General features: G+C 45.2%; 1 protein-coding gene across 2 annotated transcripts in view; it reads left to right on the top strand.

Annotated features, from left to right (window-relative positions):
- Positions 1-3,290: 3,290 nt before the first annotated feature.
- Positions 3,291-10,598, top strand: part of tafa4b (TAFA chemokine like family member 4b) — a 56,628-nt gene continuing 49,320 nt past the window's right edge. For both annotated transcript variants that reach the window (XM_061786082.1, XM_061786080.1), the window contains exon 1: positions 3,291-3,781. The gene's annotated coding sequence lies outside the window, so the exon portion shown is untranslated. The remainder of the gene's footprint in view (positions 3,782-10,598) is intronic.

Raw genomic sequence — 10,598 nt, 5'->3', positions numbered from 1 at the left:
TGATCAAGCCGAGTTGTGTGTATGGTAAATATAATGACTATACACATACATTTCCACTGGGTAACAGGACAATAATGTCTGTCAAATATTGTCATCTCCAATTTGCCTCAAGTTTGGTGTGAGGAGCTAAGCAGCAGCGTGCGCTCGGAGAATGTTGTGTCTGAACTTTGGGTGTATTGACAGCTTCTCCGTGGATGGACACTATTTATGGCCCGGCTTGGGTTACTGCCAGTGACCTCGTGAACAATGAAGAATCACTATTCGGGGTTGGAATCAAAAGCACAGGAACCGACATGTCTGCATTCATTAACCTTTGTGGTAGCTTATAATCGATAAATAGGTTTTGTAGCTCATATATCTGCTCACTGAATATATCCAATCTCTCCCCCTTCCCACACAAAATAAGCTTTTTCTCCCCAAAACTTCAGGAGACTTCTTGTTTTGTGTCAGTCAAACTGTTTGTGGATCTTTTTAGACCGAACTCATGTATCTGCTGACAAATTTGACCTTTTGCGGAACAGAAACTAGTTCACACGTTAGTCCTAATAATAACTTTCATATTTCCAGGTTTTCCCCTCACATTTGTTGTTGATTGTGACCAGATTTCTCATGCATCATCGTTTGCTGAAACAGCTTAATGATCATATTTTAAATTCCTTGAAAACTCAATGAATTTCAAATCGATGAGCCCGCATTGATTGGCTCTCCAGACCTCCTAGATATATATATATATATCTCAAGCCATCCATTTTCTGTACCGCTTATCCTCACCAGGGTCGCGGGCGTGTTGGAGCCTTTCCCAGCTGACTCTGGGCGAGAGGCGGGGTACACCCTGAACTGGTCGCCAGCTAATTGCAGGGCACATATAAGCAAACTACCATTCGCATTCACATGTTTTTAATATATATATAAATATATATATATATATATATATATATATATATATAAAATTGCCCCATCATGTTTTGTTTTCGAGTAAAGTGGTTACATAACATGTGATTTCCTTATCTGGCCATAGATAAGTGGTATGGGCTCTAGCTTCCGTTATTTGCCCATTTCCTGCTGATAACTATTAGGCCATGCTGTTGAAAACACAATTTCATGTATTTGCTCAAAGCTGTGTGGCATTTTGTTCCTTTTTTTTTCAAAAGAATCTTCCTTCGATGTGACTGTTTCTTTGATATACAAGCACAGAGGAGAGAGGCACAGTGACAGGACAATTTCGCGCTATCCAAGGTCCTGAAACAAAATTTATTGGAGTCGGGTAAATTCTTGTAAACAAAACTGCTTCTGTGGTCCAATCTGTGAGCTCTGTTTAAACATCCACATGTAGGTCAAATGTCTGCATTGGGTCAATACTTAATAAGGTTACATTTCATTTTTATCACCTAAATACTCTAAACTCATGTATGCACTACAAGAAAGTACTGACACAGGACCAAGCAGTTTTTCCAATAAGAATAAATGTATGAGATTGGATACTCATCACCTTCAGCCGTTAGCACGCATCGAACTCCACTCAGTCTTAAGGGCCCTCATATACAGCACCATGCAATCAATTGGCATCAGCACACTAGAATATTCCCAGGGATGGGATACTTGTTCAGCAAGTCTCTTGGCGCTGAAAGAGAGAGGCGACCATCATTAAATCCTGTTCAAGAGGTTTGGAAGGATGGATTATATTTTCACCATTCACAGCCCAATATTGATATCCACACAGCATATGCATGGAACGCGATCCAACTGTGGAAGGAAGAGAGGTGGTGAATGATATGATGATGATGATGGGTCAGCAAGACTCCCTTTAGTCAGAATGACCCCCACCACGACCACCCCTTTAACATGGAATGTCTTTTTTTTTTTTTTTAACTTTCTAACACGTAACCCAGGGTCCCTCTAGTGGTACACGAAGGAATCACTGCCCAAGTATAGTTTGGTTGTAATTGAACTTCTTAGTGCAATACAATCCATTGATTTCCTATACCGCTTTTCCTCACTATAGGTTCCTTTGTGAGCTGGAGCCTATCCCAGCTGACATTGGCCAGAGGCAGGGTACAGGGTACCTGGACTGGTCGCCAGCCAATCCTACGGCACATTCACACCAATTTACAGTCTTCAATTAACCCCGGAAGCATGTTTTTAAAATGTGTGACGGAGGCGGAGTACCTGGAGAAACCCCCATACTCCTACTCATCGCCTTTCTCCTCTGTGCTTGTATATCAAAGAAACAGTCACATCGAAGGAAGAGACTCTTTTGGGGGGGAAAAAGGAACAAAATGCCACACAGCTTTGAGCAAATACATAAAATTGTGTTTTCAACAGCATGGTCTAATAGTGATCAGCAGGAAAACAACACAGAAAGGCTGGACCCCAAATTCCTTAAAAGATGCGCTTACCATTGGCTCAATACATTTGCATTTCTTCCTCACAAACTGTTTGTCTTGGAGATTGGATTGAACTTTTATGTGCGATACATTTTAATTGGGTCATTATTTAAGTAGGTATTTCATTTTCCTGTACTTAAGCGTAGTGTCAATATGAAAATTGTGCTTATTGTCAGTGGGTTACAATAAAATAAAACATACTTTTTTGGAACGCTTTGGCCTACTATGCAACTGTATTTTAATTAGGGATGGGCGAGTACCGACACCAGGTAGTTGATACCGGCCTTGTTTCAAGGTATTGGGTACAAGTGAAGGCTGGCGATACCATCCACCGATACTTAAAGCAAACAAATCTGACATCGAGTAAGTCCTCCTTACCAGTAGTTGGCGCTAAACTGTGGTAGTTTGACACATCGGCGAATCATCATGTGCGTCAGAAAAAAGAAAGGTCTTTGTTCACAATTATGGGTCGTTGTGTTCATTTGAATTGTGTGCATCAAAAGTACTCGTGGTATCGGTAATCGGTACTGCTGAGAACTCAAGAGTGAAAACTCGTACTGTATCGGTCTGAAAAGAAAAAAGTGTTATCGAACAGGGTTGTGATGGTGGTACTTGATGTTAAAAGTTTGAGAACCACAGTCGTAATAACATTACAATCATGCGTTTGAAGATAAAGTACTGACTGCTCAACTCTTTTGGTAAGAGGCATCAAGCATTCACTTCGCTTTCTAGACATTGTAGTGAATTGTCCCCTCTCCATCCCAATACTTCTTGCAAACTCCATGACATCAGCGGGAAAAAGATGTGGGTGGGGGTAGAGGGGGTGTACTCGCTGGTGCACTGGGCGGGCACTGTTGCACGTGTTCTGAATGGGAAGGACGGAGCACACATCTCACTTCTCATGACCAATCGATCCCCGCATGCCCGGGTGGAGCGACGGGAGCGCAACTATCGCCACTGCGCCAATGTACCGCCATCACTCTTCTCGGCGGCTCCACCGAGCTGTCACAAAGCGCCTCAAACTTCTGCGGAGTTTGTCTTAAAACAAAACACACACCGGCGGTGCCTTTGAATTGGTAGTTTAATATCCGCACTTATTTGTGTGACTTTATCCTCAATGTGATGTTGAGATGGGACTTTGCGAGTTGATCCCGTTTGGAGCACGTTGCTGTTCCAAGAACTCCCGGTTGTCAGAGGCGGCTCCAACTCCCCGGTGCTCTGCGCGGGCTCTTCGATTCTTCTTCCCCTCTGATTCGGTGCGTTTGGGTTCTGCAGGTACCGGAGCGGAGACACCAAAGAAAGGATTGTGAGGAAAATACATTGGAGTTTGAAGCAGAACGTCTCTCCTGGATAATTTCCACTTTCCTGCAGTCATGGTATCCGGCTTATAAATTTGGGTGAGTTTTTTTTATTTTTCAATTCAAACAATGAACGTGTCAGAAGGGGACTTTAGTGTGGAGTGCTCACAGATTCATTCACGTGACCTCTCAGCTGAATGATGCATTTGTGTGCGCGCAGTCTGCTGAATTATGACAACGTATACATATTAAAAACAACAAGAAATCCGCGTAATTCCCGTGCGTAAAAGCGCACCGGTGACATCGCTTGAGTGGAGCGTGCGTGTGTCGCGGCTCTGTGGACAAGACTGGGGCGAGATGAATGCGGTGTGTCCACGCCACCCATCTTAAATAAACGATCGGCACGGACTTCCATGCTGCTGAGCATTTATTGAGTGATCGGTGATGCTACCGATCCGCAGAGCAGGCTCTACTCGGCTTCCTCTTTGCTTGGACCAAGAAGGGCTTTCGGGGACGGATGGAGATGAGGAGAAGGAGGGACAAGCAGCGCGGAGCCGGGGCATATGGGAGTCGAATAAGAGGCTGTTGAAATGAAGGCGTGTTGCAGAATGGGGCGGTCACATTCTATTGGACGGAATTTCCTCCCTCAGCTTGTGCTCTCTCACCCTCTTTTTTCAATGCATGGTAATGTGCGCAGTAATCGTGTTTTAATTGTTATCCCCACCCCCCTACCACCCCCCACCCTCCGACCTCTTTCCCTCCTCCCCATTGTTGCTGTCCTACTGCTAGCCCCTGCAATTTGTACTGTATTGAGCGCGAGTAATTATTCCCCCCATTGTCTCAACCACGGAGAGCGGTGTCATTAGTGCGGAAGGAGGTAGAGAGGGGTGGCCTGGGGGGGGGGGGGGGGACAAGAGGATGGAGAGGATCGGTCCAGGGACCTAATTCTCATTGACAGTCACATTAACACGGGAGCAGCACTCTTAATGTTGGGGCGATTACACTCTCCAACCTTGTCACACACGCACCCACACACACACACCTGTAAGAGGGCTGCCTGTATGTGCATCAGTAGATGGATCCTTCACTTTTCTTCACCCTTCTCCAGTTCTCCAAATCTGCCTTTAATTGACTTTATTGCCTGCAAATGCTATAGATTGTGTGCCAAAGGACTACTTTTGTGTCAATGAAGCTCTTCAGCTCACTTTAAATTCTTTCCTTGGCACCAAGATGCCACCAGATGGGGTAGAAAAAACAGTGAATAGGTGAAATTTTCAGTGAATAACAGAATAAGACCCCCCCGCCCAAAAAAAAGCAAATTGGAAAATTTGTGAATGCTGAACCGCAAATATGTGTGGGTTCACTGTACTCTCATTTGCATCCCCACTTCCCTCATATTTTGCAGAATCTCCCAGCAATGGGACAGCTTGCTATCCTCAAAGGGCCCTTTGGTGCTACATGCCTCAACAGCCCCCCCTATCTACTAACCCGAGTGAGGGCTGTGCGGGATGACTGCCTGGCAATGAGTGCGTTGTGTGTGTTAGCGCTTGTGCATGAGGAGGCAGGGCAAGGCAGCAGCAGGGAGGTTATGAGGGGTGAGAGAAATCAGCCGGAAAGACAAAAATAAGCTTTCCAAGAGACATTGGGAAAGACATGTACGCTGTGCGTGCGTGTGCATGTGTGTGTGTACGTGTATGTGTGTTCCTGTGCATGTTTAACTACAGGAGAGACAAGCACTAAGCACGTGAGAAGATGATCACACGTGTGTGTGAGAGATGCTGTGGGTGATGCTCGATGAATTAGGGTGACAGCAGCGTGACAGATTGGAGATGACCTCCATACCCAGACACACACACACACACACTGGCATGAACACAATGACTGTGATGAATGGATACTTCCTGACTGAGAGGGGATGAAGAAGAAGGGGGGAAAAAAGAGCAGAGGGATTCTTTCATGAAAGATGGAGACAAGACTTCCATTTGTCCATAGCAGCATCCCGTAGCGCTCATTCCTCTCAAGCTTTTTCACGGCGTGTTGAGTCATAGTGTGTAGACGGGTGTCATTCAGCAGTAGTGGACAATAAGACCCTCGCTCATCCTCATGAAATGTACTTCCGAAGAACAGCATTCACATCCTCACACAAGTAGGAGACACATGGCTGTAATATAGGAAGAACCGATAAAAAAATCAATGACTGCTTTACGCTTGTGTGTTTTCTAGCGCAGCCAAGAAGACCTTAATTAGACAGAGGTCGTGGCTCCTGGGGGTAAAAAGGCCAAAGTTCAGTCCTTGCTGTGGCAGGCAATAAAGACCACACGTGCTACTTTGGTGACAGGCTCGGTTTATTTCACAAAGCCGTCATGAACCAAAGGAATGTGACTCCATAAATTTACTGTTTGAAAATTTAAGGGATTTTTTTATTAAAAGTCATTAGTTACCTCATCTTGTACAACAAATCCTGTTCTGTATATTTCCAAGTGGTCTCACAGCAGGCGACGTAATCTAGCGGCAGTATACATTTTTGACCTCAATGATTGTACCCATAGCCTTAATTTCGATCAAAATACATTTCTCCTGAAAACCGCAAAATGCGTGAACACATGTTTTTTTTAGGAGAAACGAAGAAAAACAACATCCATCTATCCCACTTGTCCTCATTAGGGTCACGGGTGAGCTGGGGCCATCCCATCTTATTTTTGGTGAGAGATGGGGTAAACCCAACCAGTGGCAGGAGTATAGACAAACAAGCATTCACTCCAACATTCACAATGCTATGGACACAGAGTGCTGCAGCAGTTCCGTTTCCGCTGCCAGCCGACTCGCTCACGGCAGCGGCCAAGCTCAAAGGACGAATTATTTCATGACGCGATTCAGTTCATTACGTTCACTGAAAAGATTTATTCTTTTCAATGAAACGTTCGCGAATGAAAGAACACTAGACTGCACATGTCGGTCACGTGATCCATCCATCCATTTTCCAAGCCGCTTCTCCTCACTAGGGTCGCGGGCGTGCTGGAGCCTATCCCAGCTGTCATCGGGCAGGAGGCGGGGTACACCCTGAACTGGTTGCCAGCCAATCGCAGCGCACATACAAACAAACAACCATTCGCACTCACATTCACACCTACGGGCAATTTAGAGTCTCCAATTCATGCATGTTTTTGGGATGTGGGAGGAAACCGGAGTGCCCTGAGAAAACCCACGCAGGCACGGGGAGAACATGCAAACTCCACACAGGCGGGGCCGGGGATTGAACCCCGGTCCTCAGAACTGTGAGGCAGACGCTCTAACCAGTTGTACACCGTGCCGCCTCGGTCACGTGATACGTTTCTAAAAATAAGTCCGCAAACTAGCAAAAATGAGTACCTGTACCCGCAAAGCTGGACGCATAAAATTGTACAATTATCTTCGTAAGATAAAATATCACCAAATATGGGGTTGAGTTCAACAAATGCCTGAGTGCTGTCATTGTATATATTTAATCATAATTAGTTTTACCTTTATTTAATTTTTTTTGCTGATTCGCCTGGAGAAAAATCATTATTTCATTATGAGGCTTTCGGGGTCCATTTTGAGCACCCGCGTTATGAAATATTGGTCCTTGACAGATAATGGCGTGTCATGCTTAGCAATAGTTTCGCAACTTGGGAGTCCCGCATGTGTAAGTGACTGTTGTCATTTTGGAAGGAGCATCTCTGCGGACTTCGTAATCCTCCTAGTAAACTCCTTCTCACCTGCCTCAAGGTGAATTCCTTCAAACCTCCAGCTCACTTTGACCATGACAAATCTCCCTAAGTGATAGTAATGATTGTAATTGAGACGGCAGCATCTCTTCCCACAGTGCTCTATCTATCACCTTGCTCACATCTGCTACCTCCTCCAGCCCGTGTAGTTATTAAAGTGTGTGTCAGCCTGGGTGACGCCGCAACTCTGTTCGCTCCCCTCTGGCAGCTGGCAGATGTGTCCGTAACTGTGGGTGACAGTGCGACCATGTGGGCTTATGATAAGCTCCCAGCGTGCACCACGGTGTGTCTTTCCATTGTGAAGCCGGTACGAGGAAAGTGCAGTGGTGCCGGAGCCTAGGGCGTCCATCACAGCCACCCTCTAACAACGTGGCGCCTTGCGAGCGGGGAGGAGAGTTGAAGCGTGTGAGATGCAGAGCATGAAAGGTGGATGGGAGGAGGTGAGACGACAACACAGAGGGGCAGGAAAGGACCCCGGGGCTCTGAGGAGAGAGCTGCATTTGGATGGATGTGTGAGAGAAATCTTCAACAGAGACGAATATGGGTAGTCGGGACTGAGGGGGAAATCTGTCAGGGGAGAGAGTGAGTTTGTGTAAGTGTGTGTCTGCGTGCACTCCTAATGTGTGTGTGTGTGTTTGTGCTGGAGGTGATGGCTTTGTAATGAAAACAGAAGGCAGCTAGTGATTGAGGGTCCCCCTAGGTGGCTGACTGATGTCAGTCACCAGTGTGTAGCACCGTCCCTTGGGGAAAGCTGCTTGGTGGTTTTTGTGTGTGCTGTTATTTCACATTCATCACTGCTGATTTAGCACTTTCCCTGTGCATTAGTAAGACTGTGTGTGTGTGTGTGTTTGTGTGTGATTGAGAGGGAGTTAGGGGACCCGAGTGTCTCAGGGGAGCAATGTGAACAAGGTGTCACGCTCGGCAGACCCACAGACAAATTAATTCGCTTATTGACACTAGTGACACGTCTCAGTGACTTTGTAAAATTAACAATTGATCAGGCTTCCTATCGCTCTCCGCTCCGTTTCAGTCGTTGTGTCTTTGTCTCTCTCTCTCTGTCTACCACACTCAATCGTTCTGACCTCTCTCTCTCTCTACACTGACGTTCCACCAAAATGACCACTCTATCCAACTCCCCCCTTCCCTTTCTCTTCCCCTTAGTCCTTTCTTCCTTCTCTCAGGATCGGCTTTTCCTTTGGCCCTTCAGTTGACAGGCTTGACACGTACAGTAATCAATACGATTACGTGCAAGCTCATCATTAGCGGCAGAAGGGATTGATATAATCAAGTTGTGGGTTTGTCTCTATACGTATATGCATAGAGATTGCAAAAGAGAGGGTTTGCGTCTTTGTGCATGAGACACAAGGTGAAGCGATAAATAGCCTTTGAGTTCTTCTGATTTGGCCTATAGGAGGGAATTCAGTGTTATTACAGCCGACTATCAGAAAAATAAGAGGCTCTGTGTCAAGGTTGTTTATTTTCTATACATAAAATTTTAAACACAGAGCTCAACCTTTGGCTACTACTTTCAATAGATTCATCATTACAGCCTCGGCCAGTAATTTGAATGGTTCTGTACAATAGTGCCTTTAAATACGGACACAAACAACCAGATGGTGTTGGAAATTTACTGACATGCAGACACTTTATATCATATATCAGTCAGAGGTGCCACACGATGGATAGGCAAACCAGGCAAATGGGAGGATAGTAGCTCAATCTGTCAGAACTTGGGTTTTGTAGTCAAAGCGTCACGGTTTCGAGCCCCTGTAAGGGCAAAAATGTAATTGTTGGAGAGATGCTAGTTTGCTTGCTGGCAACTGTTGTCCCCACCACGCCAGATGAAGTAGTGCACATCTCTTTGCGCGCCTCTCTCACTTGGACTCTCTTTGCATGTGTGTGAACAGGTTCTATATGTGGTGAGCAACACAAAGTATACATGAGGGACTATAAAGAGTCTAATAAAGGAAAAATTTAATTAAAAAGAAATTTCCCCGGGTTATGAGGTTGAGGCGGACCTGAGAGATGGCTGTTATTGGCCCATATTCATGAGCCAATGATGCCCCCCCCCTACCCCCACTCCACACACACTTTTACAGCCATTAAAACAATGACATTTCTTTTTAGCATGCCATCCCACGCTTTTCCGAGATTCCACTTGAACGCATCATGAACTATTGGTGAGCACACACAAGAGCAATCACACACAGACAGCAAATGAGAGACATACAGCTGGTCTTGGTGACAGAGCTGATCCAATGTTCAGCAAGCCAGCCTGCAAAAGTCAAATGACCTTGCATGCATTTTCCAAAACATGCAATGTAAGTTGAGTAAAACTGTTACACGTTGATAATGTCGCCAAATTAAGAGGTAACACAGACCCCCGACGGAGAGCTTGCCCTCTGAGGTTCAGCATCACTCATGGTCATTTTGGGTTGAAAAGTTTTGAGCACACTCTGTGTCATAAAATAAAAATACCTCTCACTTTTTTTTTCCTTTGTGGGAAAACAATGGGCTAAATCAGAGGACTGACAGTAAGGCTACTACAGTAGATAACTACTGTATGCTTGCTTGCTTCTTCGGTGGCTGTTTTAGGCAAGAAACAAAGCCACTCCTTTGTTTTTGCTCAGAATTTATGCTCACTGGTTTGCTTTGTACATGTTTATGGTACATGGGTATAAAACACTATTTGCAGTATTTGGGAATTATTGATCCAAGTCTCATGTGTTGACCAGAGTTGGGATTTAAGGTTTTGGTGGGCCGCAGAGGATTTTCAGATTTCAAATCTGCAATGCCACGTTAGGATTCAGTAATCTTTCCAATGTTACCTCTTATTAGTAGGCTTTTTTATTCTGTGGATGTATGTGAGAGGGGTAGTCCCTCCTGCCTTGGGCCCCCAGATGGTCACGAAGCGACCCTGATATCGATGAAGGCTTTATGTACACGGCTGATCTTAAATTTTCATTGATTTTATTGTTACTATCAATGCACCCACTGCCAAAATGCAAGTAGCCATTGGGCAGCACAACACAGATATAAACGCAACTTATAACGGGACCTGTACTGACTCTGACCACCATATATTTAAAAGGAAACTTCAGCTTTAAGCGACACGGTGGACGACTGGTTAGCACATCTGCCTCACAGTTCTGAGGACCCAGGTTCAAATC

The sequence above is a fragment of the Phyllopteryx taeniolatus genome, chromosome 9, assembly GCF_024500385.1.
Source record: "Phyllopteryx taeniolatus isolate TA_2022b chromosome 9, UOR_Ptae_1.2, whole genome shotgun sequence".
Taxonomy (NCBI): domain Eukaryota; kingdom Metazoa; phylum Chordata; class Actinopteri; order Syngnathiformes; family Syngnathidae; genus Phyllopteryx; species Phyllopteryx taeniolatus.
The sequence above is the reverse complement of the archived record's forward strand: the minus strand, read 5'-3'. Positions and strand labels throughout refer to the sequence as shown.